The 19883-nt window shown below is 34.9% G+C and overlaps 1 non-coding gene and 3 pseudogenes across 1 annotated transcript; all 4 read left to right on the plus strand.

The window, feature by feature from the left end:
• Positions 1–711: 711 nt before the first annotated feature.
• On the plus strand, positions 712–1373 carry LOC18428179 (dirigent protein 22). Its single transcript, XR_016040743.1, has one exon. It is a non-coding gene; the product is annotated as a dirigent protein 22 (transcript).
• A 7386-nt stretch (positions 1374–8759) lies between these two features.
• Positions 8760–9224, plus strand: LOC148780604 (dirigent protein 21 pseudogene; annotated as a pseudogene).
• A 6032-nt stretch (positions 9225–15256) lies between these two features.
• LOC148780605 (dirigent protein 22 pseudogene) lies at positions 15257–15787 on the plus strand (annotated as a pseudogene).
• A 2909-nt stretch (positions 15788–18696) lies between these two features.
• Positions 18697–19242, plus strand: LOC148780606 (dirigent protein 21 pseudogene; annotated as a pseudogene).
• The last annotated feature ends 641 nt before the right edge of the window (positions 19243–19883 follow it).

The raw sequence follows: 19883 nt of genomic DNA on the forward strand, positions 1-19883 counted from the left end.
ATTTTCTAATAAAAAGGTTAGAGTGAAGTATCTATCGATATCAAAAGAATACTAAAATATAAAATGAGTCAATTTGAGTTAAAATTACACGGAAGGTCGATCAACCTGGAGTTTTTTATTTTTTCAAAATTTCCCTTCAGTCTGAGGATACCATCCTCGAACAACATTTTAACCTTTTTTTTTATGTTTTTTCGATAGTAGGGCTTTGCCCTAATGTTTGGGGCACTGCGTAGTCAATCCGATGCAGCATCATCGGACCATCTTATGTGGTGATCTTCAAAGAGGTTCGAGATTGGCATCCTCAAACAGGAAAGAATGACTTTGTTAAGCATTCGGAGGCGGTATGAGGTGCCCTTTCTTGGATTGCCTTCTCTGATACTCTTTAGGGCAGTTCGTGGTTGGCATCCTCAAACGGCGTTAGCTCATTTGTTTGCTAAGAAGTAAGGTGGTCTGAGGATGCCAACTTCGAACTGCCTTCTGAACAGGGCACTATGCTACTGCTACCAGAAAAAAAACTAAAAAAATAAGAATTAAAAAGCGGTCAGAAGATGTCATCTTTGGATTGGGGCCAATTTAGGAAAAAATTGAAAAAAATATTGGTTGACTGACCTTTCACGTAATTTTTGCCCAAAATTTTCCCATTTCATTTTTGTTTTCTGTCCATACGTAAATTACTAAAAACTTAAATGTTAAATTTGGCATGCTCTCCCCCAAATTGTGTAATGCTTTTCATTTTATCTTATGTTGCCAATGTTCTCTTGCCAAGGGTTTTGGGCTGCAACATTGAGGTTTTGGGCTCCAACCCAGGAAGAAGAAAAAGAAAAATGAGAGGGCTGGTGGTCTTGCTCATGCTTCTCTTTTCCTCCATTGTCGCCTGCAAGGCAGGTGCGGACTGGAAGAAGAGCTTAGGCCTAGGGAAAGAGAAGGTGAGTTATCTCCACTTCTACTTCCACGACATAGCGAGCGGTACTAAGAATGCGACGGCTTTGATTGTGGCCATGGCTAACACCACCATAACCTCTTCGACATTCTTCGGTATGTTGAACGTAGTAGATGACCCCCTGACTCAGGGCCATGCCATAACTTCTAAGGTAATAGGGAGAATGCAGGGAATTTATGCCTCGGCATCTCAGACTGAATTCAGCCTTTTCATGGGACTCAACTTTCTGTTCACGACCGGAGAGTTAAACGGAAGCACGCTTACTATGATTGGGAGGAATCCCACTATGGAGAATGTAAGGGAGATGTCCATTGTGGGAGGGAGTGGAGCCTTTCGTCTTGCTCGTGGCTTTCTCCTCGCTAAGACCTACTCTGCGAACAAGGTCACCAGGAGCTTTGTGCTCGAATGCGATGTCACAGTCATCCATTACTAGCTTGGCTCTGTTCTGAGTTGTCAACCATTTTGTGACTTTTGATTTCCACTTCAACCATTTTGTGATTCTTTATTCCCACAAACAGTAATTTGATTTTCATGTTTGTATGCTTGGTCGAAATGCAATGTCACAGTCGTCCATTTCTAGCTTGGCTCTGTTTGAGATTTTAACCATTTTGTGATTTGTGATTCCCACGATAAATGATTTTCATGTTTGTGTGATTGTCCCCACCATGAGCTCAAGCTTTTGGAACGGGAATCGACTGCATTTGTTAAAGAAAACAAGTAATAAGGACCATTGTGTCTCCATTCCTTTAATCTCACAAGAAAAAGATAGAAAAGTATACAATGAGATCATTAAGTTTTGGTACAAGGTACTCTATGTTAATCTTGGATTTGAAATTCCGCATTTATTCCATTGATCAAAGTCAACGTTTGAAAGAAATTTTTTTGAACTTTGTGACACATCCAAACTCTCATATTTCATATTTCATATGGGATGCTTATAAATAATTGTGGACTTTGTATTAATGGAAAATGGCCTCATTGTACACTCCCTAATAACAATTCTTGTTACATTTTCGGCAGAGCGAATTGTACTTCTTCTACATTGGCTAAGAGACTAAACAAGAGTATCTTCTCAAATTGAAATTTTAGAATCCACTTTCTAACCATTAGATAGGGCTTTTGGAGACTAATTAAGAGTATCTTTTCAAATTGAAATTTTAGAATCCACTTTCTAATCATTAGATAGGGTTTTTTTCCCTTGAGTGATTCACCTACGGATTTTAAAATTTAGGTAAAGTGCGAAATGCGAGGAAATTGCAAAGAAGGTCGATCAATCTATATTTTTTTATTTTTTCAAAGTTACCCTTTGATCAACCCAAATTTTTATTTTTTATTTTAGTTTTTTCGTTAATAGGGCAATACCTTAAAGCTTGGGGCACTGTCCTACTAACGAAAAAAATAAAAAATAAAATAAAAATTGTGCTGATCAAGGCGTAAAAAATAAAATAAAAATTGTGTTGATCAACATGGCACACCTTAAACTTTTTATGCATGTTTCACATTTCCAATATACACTAAAAGCTACCCAATTTCCTACCTAGAAAATCCACAAGCTCTTAAGGGTATTCCCACTCCCAATCCTGGAAATTAACTTTCACTGAGACTCTCTCTCATCCCATTCAAAACTTATAGGAAATAGTAGTATTAGGACTCTCTTTCCCCATTCAAAGCATATGGGAACTAGTGCTCCAAGTTGAACCCCAGTATCACTATGGGGGGGGGGGCGAACTTGAGATCTTCGATATTCAAAATTACGAAATGGCTTTGTCACTTTGGATGTTCAAGATCCAAAGTGAAAGCAATTTGGGAATAAGAAAAAAGAAGAAGATGGGTGCGCTTGTAAAATAAAAAATTTTGGGAGATAATACTCTTTCCTAAAGTTTCGTCTAATTGTTGTTCGTTAATTTACATAAACCTTTGGTTTGATTTTTCTTAAACCCTAGTAGAATATTCCTTTTGTTCAGTTTAGTTTAATTTAGGTTCTCAAAAGATTTACAAACCTCGCCTAGATGGTGTTAATAGAGCAATATATTGCATACTCTATGGCTAAAAACCAAGAAAATCGTTGGTCAACTGCATAAAGTATAGTCAACTCCTGATCAGGCTTCGTAATAGTTTTTTCTTGTTTTACATTATTAAACTTAAATATGCATTAGGTAAAAATGGTTTTATTTATTTAGTAATGGGCTGTAGGTAGTCAAGGTGGGAGACTGACATTTTAAGTTCCATTTCTAAAAGAAGTAGAGGACCCGTTCCCTACTGATCTACTCAGAAAAAAAAAAGATTTTATTTAACACCTTACTTCAAAACTCATAGAAAATTGTACTTCTAGTGTTGGAAAATATTCAAATCGATCATCTCAACCTTGACCATTATAATTATTTTAAAAAAATTGGATTCCAAGCTCTAAATATAGTGTTTATATCATATAATATCTAGACCGTCCATTTCACCCTAAATATAAGTATCCACGGATCCACAAGATTTTTACTATTTTTTTGTCTTTAAATTTTATAATCTGTATTCGAAATGGATTTTAGAGTCATCATGAAGATCTCCAATGCCCAAAGTGCTTTCCAGATAAAGATTTAAGACTAAGCTTTACTGTGTTTCCCTAAAAGGTAGGCCTTAAATAAACTGTATCCTTATTTTAAGAAAAATGTTTATATAAGCAGGAGGCTCTAAATAATCTAATTAGCACGTACCTCAAAAACTTCACCATAAGTGGTTGTTTTGATGCCTCAAATTGATCAAATCAACCTCAAGATGCGTGGACATGAGAAAAAAACGGATTTCAAGTTTCGAAACTAATGTATTTTTTAACCGTCAATTTTCAAGATTGTCAAGTTTTCGTAGATCTCCTAAATCTACACTTATTTTGATGCTTTAAATTTTATAATTAGAGATGAAAATATATTTTAAGGCTATCGCAAACATTTTCAGTATAGAAACTACATTTCTTGGTACTATTTGAAGGTGCATTTTACTTTGATTGTTGGAGCCCCAGCCTTATACAAACCACACCCTTATTTTAAGGGTATGGTTTGTATAGAGCCTAGGCTCTAAACTATCAAATTAGAGCCTACGTTCAAATAGTATCGAGAAAAGTGGTTTCAATATTGGAAATTTTTGTGATAGCCTTAAATTATATTTTCATCGTTATTCATAAAGTTTAAAGCTTCAAAAATAGTACAGATCGATATATCTATAAAAACATGAAAATCTTTAAAATTGACGGTCCAAAAATGTGTTAGAAAATACACTATTTACAAAACTTAAAATCTATTTTTTTCTCATGTTCGCGCATCTTGATCTCGAAATGATCAATTTGAAGATATTTGGGCATAAAAAAAAACCTTTTCTAGTGAAAAATTTGAGGTGGGCTCTAATTTGATTGTTTAGAGCCTCGGATCTATATAAACTTTTCCCTTATTTTAATTCATCAAATCTGCCCCAACTTATTAGCTGCAAAATCATGAAAGGAAACCAAAAATGCATTTCAATCTACTTGATAGAGCATGTTTTCATATCTAATCCATGAAAAAAATTGGGCGGCGGATTTATGCACCCAGTATGGGTGGCAATGGACCTACGACCCAAGGGGTAGTAGACCTGATCTGGGATTGGGTATCCAAAAAACTGACGGATCATGTTTGAGTTCAGGTCAGGGTCTGATTGAGTCTGGCTCCCACACTATATTTTCAGATTTAGCTCTTGGTTTGGGTCTAGGTTCAGTGAATTCAGGTTTGGTCAGGTCCAAGTCCGGGTCCCATATCATTTTTCCAAGTCCAGGTTTGGCTGAACCCATACCCTACCGACCCGTTACCACCCCTAGCACAACGTTTAAAAGATCAGCTCATTTTTAATAATCGGCCGACTAACTTGGATCAGTCATTAGCCGATCCCAATCTGGCTCAATTCCAACGGTCATGTATGAAGAAATTTTTTTTCATTGTACTAATCAGCCAACTAATCGGACAAATCAGCCGATTAGTGACTTAATCGGCGATTTTTTCTAAATATCGACCGATAAATGCATTGTTATACCATTTTTTATTTATTTCTCCTTTTTTTTCTTTCCCTATTCTTCTATGGACACACGGTTTCAATGTGGCCAGCTTATGATTTCTACGCAGCTAGCCCGCATATTGTAAAAATGCGAGCTTGGCAATAAAGATATTTTTTAAAATATAACTTGATCCTAATTTTTAGAGAATATATAATCTTTACCATGGAAATCATGAATATGAAAAAATAATAACAATTTGAAAACTAGAAATAATAATCATTAAGAAAACATTTGGACTGTTAGTTAAACTTGTTTTTAGATGAACTATCTATTTGCATCCATCTATAAGATTGATGTTTTATAACTCTGGACCTCATAATGTAGAAATACGGTCCAACTCGCATGAAAGAATTTTCCTTCTTCTATATTTCTACTTAAAACTTTATTTACTATTTCAAATTTTTTATTTGCTAACTGCATGGTTTGCTGCCTTGGGTGAGTAGACTCAGACGCAACAAAGTTGGTCAGGCCCGACAAGGTGCCAAGCCCGTAGGTCCCTCCACTTGGGGGATATAAAAATTTTGCGTTGTTCATCTGATTTGAGCTTCAATCTAATGCCTACACCACCAACCCCCCGAGGGGCACATAGACACAGATATGAGAGAGATGGAAATTTATCAAACTTGTCACAAAGGGATGAACAAATTTATATTTTACTGATATTTTTAATTGAATTCTAAAATACCCAAAAAAAAGCATGGTTCGAGTTGAAATATTATAATATTTTTTAATATTATATCATATTATATTACATATTATAATTTTATTTTATTAATTTAATTTATATTATATAGTATACATTGATTACATATTAATATTATATATTTATTATATATTGATCACTGAAAAAAGTATTGCTTCAGGTGTCTAATCATTTTTTCCGAAACCCAATTATGCTTATGATATTTATTTATTTCTTTTTTTGTGTGATAATATAAACGAGAATACATGTAAATTTTAAACATTCTTACAATTTTTTGGGATTTTTTGAGTTTTTTGGAATTTTTTTACCAAAATTTCATTTGTTTTTACCAAAATTGCAGTTCCTTTGGCAATTGGACCTAAGTTTCTCAATAGGTTTGTCCCTTCCACATGATACCTAAAATGAATAAAGTATAGGAAGATACAGTTCGTCTCAACGTGCATGACCCTTCCGAGACTCCAGAGCTAAAACCTATAAAAATCATCAACGAGATTAGGGGAACGTGAGCGACTGGGCGAATGTCAACGAAAACTGAAAAGATTTTTAACATTCAAAAAATTTAAGAAGATAAAGTACAATATAACTTATTCTTTTAATAACCTATAATATCATCAAATATTAATCATATGGATCATATTATACTTTACCATAGCTTAATTGCTATTTAATTTGTCAAATAAAGAAAATGATATGTATACAATGCGACTATTTATTTTTTACAAAAGGAAGTCATAATCATTACTGACCATTAGATTCAAAATCAAGTGGTTGAGGATATATCATTGGGGACAAAATCCATAATAAAATTTCTCAACTATTGTGACATAAGGGGTGTTATTATATACAATCTTTCGCATATAGAATTAGAGCTAGTGGACAAAGTGGTTATGTGTAACCAGAGCCTTATGTGATCGTCACATACCAATGAAACTGACGGATAAGTTTTATAGACAGCTGTGAGACCAGTTTTTCTTTATGGAGCAGAATGTTGGAAGGTCAAGAAACAATATACTCATTGGATACGCGTAGCTGAGATGAGGATGTTGAGATGGATGAGTGACAAGACAATAAGGGACAGAATTCGAAATGAATATATTCGAGAGAACTTAGGTTTGATTTCAATACGCGATAAGATGAGAGAAATTAGACTTAGGTGTGGCTTCAATAGGCGATAAGATGATAAAAAATAGACTTAGGTGGGCTAGTTATATACAATGCAGACCTAGTATAACAATTATAAGGAGGTGAGAGTTGTTTAAAGTAGAAGGCTCAAAAAGGGTAAGCGGCAGAACTAAAAAGATATGGTTAGAAATAGTAAGAAAAGATATGGGGATTTATGGTCACACTAAGGATATAGCCCTTCATAGAACAAAATAGCAGATCTGAATTCGTGTAACTAATTTCATACAGTTAGGAAAAAGCTCTAATGGTGATTATTGTGTACCTTAAATGGAAAAATGGCCATGGGGGGATGTAGCTCAAAAGATTGTACCTTATCAATTTCCCCTCGATGATAAATCTAGATCGTCTACTGGGGTAACAATAAAATCTAGGGTTTTACTGACTCAAAACTTTCTTTCAAAGTTGTTCAAGGTATATAAGAGATGATATGAAATCTTGAAAATTTTCCCAACCGAGTGCTGTTACTTGGTGGAGCACCATATATAGGCTGAGGCTCTCAACAATCAAAGTAAAGCGCACCTTCAAATAGGGTCGAGAACTGTAGTTTCAAAACTAAAAATCTTTGTGATGGCTTTAAAATATATTTTCATATTTAATTATAAAATTTAAAGCAAATGCTTAAATCCTTTCCCCATTAATGGTGTTGTTTGCATACGGATGCATCCGTAGCTGTAGAGGTAAGGTGCACCTTCAAATTTTATCATGATATATAATTTTGATATAAAACGTTTTTAGGATTATTTCCAAATTTTATTTTTATATTTCTTTATAAAATTTTAAATTTTAAAAATAGTTAAAATCAAGTAGATCTATAAACATATGAAAATCTTAAAAATGGACGGTGTAGATAATATGTTGTAAAATGCACTATTTCTGAGACTTAAAATCTTTGTATTGTTCATGGTCATACATCTCGATGCCGAGATGATCAATTAAAGGGTTTTTCAACATTAAAGCTACCTTTTTCGATGGATTTTTGAGGTCCATCCGTAGTTTTACATTATAAGGTTGCATCTTTATATAAACTTTTTCCACCCATTAATTCCATGTTTCTAGTTCTTCTTCTTTTTGGTTGGGTTTTACACGTTTGAGAAAAATATTGCTACTAAACGGGGGAGGCAGGAGGGTCAAGAAAAGTATTTTGCATCTAAAGGCTTCATTTATTAAGGCACTACCATGTTATTCCCTGTAAGGGAAAAGTCGATAGAACCTAGGCTCTAAACAATCAAATTAGAGCCTATCTCAAAAAATTCGTTGGAAGATGTTATTTTGATGCCCAAATATCTTCAACTTGATCATCTCAACATCAAGATGCCTGGACATGAGAAAAAAATAGATTTCAAGTTTTGGAAATAGTATATTTTGTACCATATTTTTGGACTGTCAATTTTCAAGATATTTTGAAACATTAAATTTTATAAATAAATGTCAAAATATAGCTTAAGGCTATCACAGAGCTTTCCAATATTGATATTACATTTCTCAACACTATTTGAAGTAGGATCTAATTTGATTGTTCAAAATCACACCCATAAAGTAAAGAATAAAATAACAACATCAAAATCAAAGAAAGATATAATAACTAGCACAAATCAAATAAGGATTTTCCCCAAATATTTGAACGGAAATTACATGTGAAACAATTGCAAGAAGACCCTTCTTTACAAGTGAAACAATTGCAAGATAACCCTTCTTTTCTAGTTCATCATGCCATCCACCAACACAACCTGGCAATAAGGTTTTTCCCAAATACTTGTTCTATTTTTTTTTTGAGGTAAAGTCTTTCACAGATATTACCAAGGAGTTTTCAGACTGGGCCATGTATAAAAGAAACTACCTTCATCAACAATCTCATTGAATCCAAGATGAGAGGGAACGAAGCATTAGCCACCGGCATGGCTCCATTGTTGCTCTTCTTCTCCTCCATGCCCATTTGCCAAGCACAGCTAGGCCTAGGTGAACCAAAAGTGAGCTGCTTTGATTTCTACTTACATGACGTCCTTGTCGTAGAGAAGCCTATGGCAGTGACCGTGGCCAAAGCCAACATGAAAAATGCCTCGGCCACTCTCATTGGCGAGGTCGTCGTTATTGACGACCCCTTGACCGAAGGACCGGAGCTCACATCCAAGGTTATTGGTCAGGCACGAGGCCTGTATGCTTTTACATCCCAAACTGAGCTCAGAATGTTCGAGTCCCACCACTTAGTATTCACAGATGGCAAGTTCAAAGGTAGCACATTCATTGTGATGGGGAGGAATCTAGTTCCGCTTAAGGTGAGGGAGTTGTCAATTATTGGAGGTACCGGAGCCTTCCGTTTGGGTCGTGGTTAGGGTCTTAAACAAACCTACTCCATAGATACAACAACTCTGAATGCTATACTGCACTACAATGTAACCGTTATCCACTATTGAGGAAATGTCATTCATGTATCGTTTTAGAATGATTCTATGACTGATGAAATTTCCATGAGCTGTTTTTTTTTAAATAAAATTTCCTTGTGTTGTTTCTCCTTTACAAAGCTCTTGTTTGAGAGTGCCATGCTAATATGTATGGATGGGCATAGGGTGTACACATATCAAGGTTCATGAATGTTTGATGAAGAATAATTGAGTCATTGAGTGTGCTGGACTTTTATGCCATTAAAGACCTTACGAAAGCATGTAATCAACATCTGATATGCCTGAACAAACAACGTTAGCGGGGGAATGATTCAGAGAGACCAAGAGAATATGGTCTTGAGGGACCAAGGGAATATGATCTTGAGGGACAAAGGGAGGGACCGAGATAGGCAAATGCTATTTGCCGATACTCAGATTTCGCTTGACGTGCTAGGTCAATCCAGTTGGAAAACCCCTATTACCAGGGCACCGATGAGGATTTATGGGTTATCTTTGATGAGGTCGGAGTTGCCCATCTTTCAAAGATCTGAGCTAGATCATTGATCCGTACACCATTAGAGGAGGAGACCCAGTATGGAGTGTACTAAGTCCGTTTGAGGTAATTTTCTATTATCTCTCTTTGTGGTTGGCTAGATTTTATTTCTCATAAGCATTGTTTTGGTTTTATTTATTGAATAAATGATGTTGTAATTAATAGCAGCATGTCAGAACTACTTTTGGTTATTTATTTGTTTATTTCAGTAGAGTTTTATTGTATTTGGACATTTGTAAGTGTTCTAGTCGGTGAGAAGAAAAAAAATTAAAAACTATATACATTGTGCTAGATCACCTTGTCTAACTTTCTTCGGTATCAGAGTGAGGTGTCATGCTACCATATCTCTTTCGTTTCACTATTTTTATGAGTTAAAAGCCAGATATTTGAAAGACAATGGCTTTGTTGTCCAATGGAAAGCCTCTGAAATGATTACTGGCATGATTCCTATACCGCAAATGTCCTCTGTAGAATAGGGTTTTCTCTCTTGTTTTGGAGCATTGATATGAATAAGAAGAAGAGGTATTTCTCTAATATATACCGCAATGATACGTATGTTTTTTAGAGTAGGATCTTCTTACAAAATTTAGGTAGGAGATTACGGGGATTTGAGTGTTATGGACTCATCATTAAGAGGTGTCAATTCTAAACCTGCAAAATTCAGGAACTGTACATTGAATTCTATGAAATTTTCCACCGTGCAAATAATTTTATTTCTTAGTAATATTTTACTGTAATTCATCAAATTGAGTTTACTTTAAAAAAAAGATAATTTTATGAAGAAATCCCTTGGGGTTTGAAAGATATGATCCTTTTATTTAAGTATGAGCAAGTGTTGTTTTCTACAACGAAAACTGTTTCAGTGATATGAATGTCATGATTTTATTTCTATTCTTAACATAATGTTTTGAGGTCCACACTGAGTTTTTAAGGTGCTATTTTGAGTCTACTATCTAAAATTAATTATTTGAGAGAGAAATATCCATGGGAAAGAAAGAAAAATATTTCTTTATTAGAAAAAGGTCATCCTGAATTTCTGCGGTTTGGTATGTTTGATTGAAATGTAAATATCCATATTTGACAAGTCTACTTAACAAAGGGATATGAGGCTTACAGAAAGATAATTACTACCCTTTTGTGTCTACTTTTGAATAAAAGAAGTTTAAAAGGGAAACTCCAAGTGGATAGAGAGAAAATATAATTTTACAAGACAGTATTTATTTTAGAATTCTGCAGTTTAACATTTTTTATGACATGAATGTTACTTATTTAATTCCATGTAGAAAAATGCTATTTGGGATTCACACCATAATGTTTAGTTTTAGTTTTGAGTCTAGTTTGCAATAAAAATGGTCTCGGGAAAAAATATTTGCTAATTGAGAGAAATAATTATTATATTGAGAGGTGCACAACCTGATTTTGTTCTATGAAAACTGTATTCTGATGTGAATGTCACTAATTAAAAGAGTCATTAGATGGTGTGATTTGGCGATGACACTAAATATTGATTTTGAGTCTACTTTCATACTCAAAAACTTTCAAAGACAAACTCTTTGTGCGATGAGGGATACCATAAATTTTTCATGGGATGCTCATGTTCTATTTTGTAGTAAGTCGAAAGATATGACATGTTAAGGTACATCTTTGTACTCCTCATCATAGAAGCCTTTTTAGGACTCGTTCAAGTTTTATAGTGTGCTATGAGTATGATTTATAACAGTAAAACTTCAGAGAGAGGTAATACAATGTAGGAGAGACATGACACTCTATATGAAGGGTGCTCAATCTAGGAACTGTAAAAAACAGTAGAAACACAATACATGTAAAAGCATATTCATAATGACGGGATATGTAAAGAGACGGTGGCTGTATAGAAACTCTAAAGATCGGTAGGGGAATTGAAATTGTGATTTTTGGAGTGATGGCATGAAGAAGAGCATTTCTTCATGGTATAAAAAGGGGAAAATCCAAAGACCTAAAAAATGGACACTTCGATGACCAAGTGATTCTCCATCAGTTGTGTGCTCTCCCAATGCTACTACAATTCGTCAGTACGAAAATCCAAGATCAAGTAAGCCCCGGTACCATACACTACAAGGTATGAAATCTATCACACATTGCATGGTAAGGTCATATAGAGAAAGAGGATTCATTCATTTATTTATCATCCTTTATGCTTCATTTACATATGTATGTATTGTATGGACATTAGTTGATAGGTACTAAAAAGTTTAAAAGAGCTAGTTTTTTATTACCAAGTGTTTTTGTGCCTCTTTGTGATTGTGTGAACTAATTAAGGTAGTAAAATACATGGAGATGTAGTTTGATCAAGATCTATGGAGCTAAATATCAAACATGAGATATGGATATGACTCAATCAAATATGTAGCATATTGGGAGTGTTTCACTGGAACCCGATATTGTTGACCATCCTCTCGATAATTTATGGTGATATCGTGTGTTGCATATCATGTTAGTTAGACTTGTTTTTCGATGGACTATCTATTTGCATCCATCTTTAAGATGGATGCTTTATACCTCTGGACCCCATAATGTAGAAATACGGTCCAGCTCGCATGAAACAATTTTCCTTCTTCTATTTTTCTACTTAAAACTTTATATACTCTTTCAAATTTTTTATTTGCTAACTGCAAGGTTTGCTGCCTTGGGTGAGTAGATTCAAACGCACCAAAGTTGGTCAGGCCCGACAAGGTGCCAAGCTCGCAGGTCCCTCAACTCGGGGGATATAAAAATTTTGCGTTGTTCATCTGATTTGATCTTCAATCTAATACCTACACCACCAACCCCCCAAGGGGCACATAGACATACACATAGACACAGATATGAGAGGAATGGAAATTTATCAAATTTGTCACAAAGGGATGAACAATTTTATATTTTACTGATATTTTTAATTGAATTCTAAAATACCCAAAAAAAAGCATGGTTCGAGTTGAACTATTATAATATTTTAAAATATTATATCATATTATATTTTATATTATATTTTTATTTTTATTTTATTAATTTAATTTATATTGTATAGTATATATTGATTGCATATTAATATTATATATTTATTATATATTGATCACTGAAAAAAGTAATGCTTCAGGTGTCTAATCATTTTCTCCGAAACCCAATTTTGCTTATGATTTTTATTTTTTTCTTTTTTTATGTGATAATATAAAAAAACAATGCATGTTAATTTTAAACATTTTTACAATTTTTTGGGACTTTTTGAGTTTTTTGGAATTTTTTTACCGAAATTGCATTTTTTTCAAAAAAAATCGGGCACTAATCAGCGATCTAGTTGGAATCGAGTGGACTAACCAGATCGGGCCAGGACCGACTAGTCGGCCCGATCCGTTGTTTTGATCTAGGGACGCACAATAAACTATACCCTTAACTATTTATTTATTTTTATTGCAGTTGCTTTGGCAATTGGACCTAAGTTTCTCAATAGGTTTGTCCCTTCCACATGATACCTAAAATGAATAAAGTATAGGAAGATAAAGTTTGTCTCAACTTGCATGACCTGTCCGAGACTCAAGAGCTAAAACCTATAAAAATCATCAACGAGAATCGGGGAACGTGGGCGATTGGGCGAATGTCAACAAAAACTGAAAAGATTTTTAACATTCAAAAAATTTAAGAAGATAAACTACAATAAAACGTATTCTTTTAATAACCTATAATATGATCAAATATTAATCATATGGATCATATTATACTTTACCATAGCTTAATAGCTATTTAATTTGTCAAATAAAGAAAATGATATGTATACAATGAGACTATTTATTTTTTACAAAAGGAAGTCACAATCATTACTGACCATTAGATTCGAAATCAAGTGGTTGAGGATATATCATTGCGAACAAAATCCATAATAAAATTTCTCATCTATTGTGACATAAGGGGTGTTATTATATACAATCTTTCGCATATAGAATTAGAGCTAGTGGACAAAGTGGTTATGTGTAACCAAAGCCTTATGTGATCGTCACATACCAATGAAGCTGAAGGAGAAGTTTTATAGACAACTGTGAGTAGAATGTTGGAACGTCAAGCAACAATATATCCATTGGATGAGTGTAGCTGAGATGAGGATAATGAGATGGATGAGTGACAAGACAAGAAGGGACAAAATTCGAAATAAATATATTCGGGAGAACTTAGGTATAACTTCAATAGGCGATAAGATGAGAGAAATTAGACTTAGGTGTGGCTTCAATAGACGATAAAATGAGAGATAGTAGACTTAGGTGGGCTGGTTATGTGCAACACAGACCTAGTATAATAATTATAAGGAGGTGAGAGTTGTTTCAAGTAGAAGTATAACAATTATAAAGAGGTGAGAGTTGTTTCAAGTAGAAGGCTAAAAAAGGATAAGGGGCATAACTAAAAAGATAAGGTTAGAAATAGTAAAAAAAGATCTGCGGATTTATGGTCACACTGAGGATATAGCCCTTCATAGAACAAAATAGCAGATCTGAATTTGTATAGCTAATTTCATACAGTTAGGAAAAGGCTCTAATGGTGATTATTGTGTACCTTACATGGAAAAATGGCCATGGGGGAATGGAGCTTAAAAGAATGTACCGTATCAATTTCCCCTCGATGATAAATCTAGATTGTCTACTGAGGCAACAATCAAATCTATAGTTTTACAGACTCAAAACTTTCTTTCAAAGTTGTTCATGGTATATAAGAGATGATATGAAATCTTGAAAATTATCCCAACCGATTGCTGTTACTCGGTGGAGCACCATATATGGGCTGAGGCTCTCAACAATCAAAGTAGAGCGCACCTACAAATAGGGTCGAGAACTGTAGTTTCAATATTAAAAATCTTTCTGATGGCCTTAAAATATATTTTCATATTTAATTATAAAATTTAAAGCTTCAAAAATAGTGTATATCGAACAGATCTATAAAAACTTGAAAATCTTGAAAATTGATGGTCCAAAAATGCGTTACAATATGCACAATTTCCACAATTTGAAATCCGTTCTTTTCTGATTTCCATGCATCTTGATGCCGAGATGATCAATTTGATGATATTTGGGCATCAAAACAACCTTTTCTAGTGAAAGTTTTGAGGGGGGCTCTAATTTGATTGTTTGGAGCCTCGGCTTTATATAAACTTTTTCCTTATTTTATTTGAGCAGTTTACAAGGTCTCCTGAGACTATAAAATTTTTCCTTATTTTTATTTGATCATTTTACAAGGTCTCCTGGGACTACAAACTTTTTCCTTATTTTTATTTCAGCATTTTACAAGGTCTCCTGGGACCACCATATGCGTGGCCTTATTTTATTCATGCAAAGTCCTCATTAAGGTCAACCTAATAAAACTGTGAGGACAGTGGGGATTGTCTCTCTGCAACTCAATTCAAGATATATGAAAGATGAGAGGAGCACCGACCATGGCATTCGCCTTGTTGCTGCTTTTCTTCATGGACATAGCCACCTCCATGTCAGATGACTGGAGAGAGAGGCAAGGCATAGGCCAACCCAAGGTGAGCCACCTCCACTTCTACTTCCAAGGAGTGCTCACCGGACCAAACCCCACATCCGTACTCGTGGCCGAATTGAATAGCACCCAGGCCTCACCGACTAGCTTCGGTAGCATCTACGTGCATGACGACCTACTAACAAAAGGCCCCAACCTCACTTCGAAGCTGATCGGCACGGTACAGGGAATTGAAGTAGTTTCTTCTCAGACAGAGTTAAGCGTCACCATGGCCCTCAACTTTGTGTTCACGGATGGCGAATTCAATGGAAGCACGCTCACGGTGGTCGGAAGGAACCCGATACTGCAGGATGTGAGGGAGATGTCTGTGGTGGGTGGAAATGGAGCTTTCAGACTGGCTCAGGGCTATGCACAACTCCGGACCATTTTGTTGGCCACCGGCTCATTGACTGTGGAGTATAATGTCACTGTGATCCATTACTAGCTTCTTATTTCACTGGTGTTGTCAGCTATGGCGCAAATTCTTTTTGGAGAGAATAACAAATTCAGCATGTATGAGATAAAAAGGATTGTTGTTTACCAATTTTGGTAAAATTTATCAATTAATGTTTTAATATTTGGACAAAAAGACATAGCATCTCATTAAGTTAGCCGTCTTGCCTTTATCATCGTCCGGGTATATCATCATCATTAATTAAATGTTTGGGCCTCGATCGTTTACATATTTTTTTTATTAAGAATTTTTTATTTTTGAGAAATTTACGCTAATATGCCTTAAATTAGTGTAATTAAAGAATTTCATTTCAATTTTCAACTTTCAATTTTACGCGTGTAACTATGAAATCGGGCCTCTATATATAAAGCCAAATGTGAATTGGGATCTTCAAGATCCAAAATCAAACTTAGACTAAAAGATGTTGTTTTGATCTCCAAAATCAAAATCACTGTGATCCATTGCTAGCTTTTTATGATAAAAGGGGTTCTTGTCTACCAATATCTTTCTTCAGATTCATCAATAAATGTTGTAATTTGTGGTGTGGCATTACTTGATTGATGAGAATCGCGATGGATGCAATTTTGCCTCGAAGACATCTTTCTTGAGGGGAATGAAGAAGACTAGGGACCACAAAAAGCCCTTAAATCTTAATCCTCTATGCTCCATAGGACAAAGTCTCATCAAGTTAGCCGTGTTGCCTTTTATCATCAGGGGGTCTCATTATCATTTATTGAATATTTGGAGTGCTCGATAGTTTACAATTTTTTTATTAAGGATGTGTTCTTTTTGTTTGAGAAATTTAAGCTACTAACCCCTAAATTAGTGTTGTTAAAACAATTTCCTCAATTATACGTGTATAGCCTTTTTATTTTTTTTATACTGATCATTGCTTTTTCGGTTCGAACGAAGGAATCCATTACATATAATCCAAATTGGATCAAGTTCTATCGTTGATCAGACATTTTTATATGAACAGTACAAATCGGAGTTTGAAGAAGGAGAAGCAGAAGGAGGAACCCTCGACCCGTAACATATAGAGAAAGATTTATTCAACTACATAGTTTGGGCTCCTAGAATATGCCGCATTGTATCGATTTTTTATTAAGGATGCGTTTTTTGGTTTGAAAAATTTAAGCTACTAACCCCTAAATTGGTGTTGTTAAAGAATTTCTTCAATTTTACGTATATAGCCTTTTTACCTTTTTTTTATTTCAAAAATACCACCATTTTGATTCTTCAAATTGATACATGTGGTACAAATCACCGAGCGTTAACCAATTAAGCACGGTCTCTTTCTTTAGTTTTTTATATATTTGGGACGTGTAGTTATCAATAAGATTCACTATCTAAAAATAAAAAATAAATGATTCTAATAAACTAAAATAACCAGGTACCCCTTAAAATTGTTGGGGGCACTTTGGTTATTTTATTTTATAAGAGGGGTTTTTGTAACAGCGTACCCACTGAAAACTACATATGCCCCAGTTTCATCTAAAATGACATGTAAAAAACATAAAAAAAATTATAGCATGTTGTGTACTTTAAACCATCAAAATCACGACTCGACAATAAGAGCTGTGCCAAAAATATTGCTCGCCACTAGATGCCACTTGCCCAATGATAGGTTTTTCTCTCTACAGTGTATCTTTAATCTTACATCCCACCCATACATATCCATTAATGGTGCTAATTGCATACGGATGCATCCGTAGCTGTAGAGGTAAGGTGCACCTTCAAATTTTATCATGATATATAATTTTGATATAAAATGTTTTTAAGATTATTTTAAAATTTTATTTTTATATCTAATTATAAAATTTTAAATTTTAAAATGATTAAAATCAAGTAGATCTATAGACATATGAAAATCTTAAAAATTGACGGTGCAGATACTATGTTATAAAATGCACCATTTCTGAGACTTAAAATCTTTGTATTTTTCATGGTCATACATGTCGATGCCGAGATGATCAATTAAAGGGTTTTTCAACATTAAAACTACCTTTTTTTATGGATTTTTGAGCTGCATCCGTAGTTGTACATTATAAGGTTGCATCCTTATATAAACTTTTTCCATCCATTAATTACATGTTTCTACTTCCTCTTCTTTTTAGTTCGGTTTTACACGTTTGAGAAAAATATTGCTACTAAACGGAGGAGGGCAGGATGGTCAAGACAAGTGTTTTGCATCTAAAGGCTTCAATTATTAAGGCACGACCACATTATTCCCCGTAAGGGAAAAGTCTATAGAACCAAGGCTCTAAACAATCAAATTAAAGCCTATCTCAAAAATTTCATTGGAAGATGTTGCTTTGATGCCCAAATATCTTCTAATTGATCATCTCAACATCAAGATATCTAGACATGACAAAAAAATGGATTTCAAGTCTTGAAAATAGTATATTTTGTAACGCATTTTTGGACCTTCAATTTTCAAGATATTTTGAAGCTTTAAACTTTATAAATAAATATGAAAATATATCTTAAGACTATCACAGAAATTTCCAATATTGAAATCACATTTCTCAACACTATTTGAAGTAGGCTCTAATTTGATTGTTTAGAGCCTAGGCTATAAGCAAAACCACACACATAAAATAAAGAATATAATAACAACATCAAAATCAAAGAAAGATATAATAACTAGCATATCCCAAATCAAATGAGGGCTTTCCCCAAATATTTGAACGGCAATTCCAAGTGAAACAATTGCAAAAAGACCCTTCTTTTCTAGTTCATCACGCCATCCACCAACATAACCTGGCAATAAGGTTTTTCCCAAATACTTGTTTTGTTTTTTTTTAAGGTAAGGTTTTTCACAGATATTACCAAGGAGTTTTCAGACCGGGCCATGTATAAAAGAAACTACCTTCATCAAACATCTCATTGAATCCAAGATGAGAGGGAACGAAGCATTAGCCACCTGCATGGCCTCATTGTTGCTCTTCTTCTCCTCCATGCCCATTTGCCAAGCACAGCTAGGCCTAGGTGAACCAAAAGTGAGCTGCTTTGATTCCTACTTACATGACCTCCATGTCGCAAAGAAGCCTACGTCAGTGACCGTGGCCAAAGCCAACACGGCAAATGCCGTGCCCACTCTCTTTGGCGAGGTTGTTGTTATTGACGATCCCTTGTCCGAAGGACCGAAGCTCACATCCAAGGTTATTGGTCAGGCACAAGGCCTGTATGCTTTCACATCCCAAACCGAGCTCAGTTTGTTCGAGTCCCACAACTTAGTATTCACAGATGGCAAGTTCAAAGGTAGCACTCTCATTGTGATGGGGAGGAATCTAGTTCCGCTTAAGGTGAGGGAGTTGTCGATTATTGGAGGGATCAGAGCCTTCTGCCTGGCTCATGCTTATGGTGTTAAACAAACCTACTCCAACGAAACAACAACTCTGAACGCTATAGAGCACTACAATGTAACCGTTATCCACTACTGAGGAAATGTCATTCATGTATCATTTTAGAATGATTCTATGACTGATGAAATTTCCTTGATTTGTTTTTTTTTAAAATAAAATTTTCTTGTGTTGTTTCTCCTTTACGAAGCTCTTGTTTGAGAGTGCTATGCTAATATGTAAGGATGGGCATAGGGTGTACACATGTCAAGGTTCGTGAATGTTTGATGATGAATAATTGAGTCATTGAATGTGCTGAACTTTTGTGCCATTAAAGGCCTTACGAAAGCATGTAATCAATATCTGATATACCCGAACAAACAACTTCAGTGGGGGAATGATTCTGAAAGACCAAGAGAATATGGTCTTGAGGGACCGAGGGAATATGATCTTGAGGGATAAAGGGAGAAATCGAGATAGGTAAATGCTTGCCGATACTCAGATTTCGTTTGACGTGCTAGGTCAATCGAGTTGAAAAACCCTATTACCTGGCCACCGATGAAGATTTATGGGTTATCCTTTGATGAGGTCGGAGTTGCCCATCTTTCTAAGATCTGAGCTAGACTATTGATCCGTACACCATTAGAGGAGGAGACCCAGTGTGAGGTGTACTAAGTCCGGTTGAGGTAATCCTCTCGTATCTTGCTTTGTGGTTTGCTAGATTTTATTTCTCATAAGCATTG

This window comes from Amborella trichopoda, chromosome 9 (assembly GCF_054954075.1).
Source record: "Amborella trichopoda isolate Santa Cruz 75 chromosome 9, AtrichopodaSantaCruz75HAP2 v2.0, whole genome shotgun sequence".
Classification (NCBI taxonomy): Eukaryota; Viridiplantae; Streptophyta; class Magnoliopsida; order Amborellales; family Amborellaceae; genus Amborella; species Amborella trichopoda.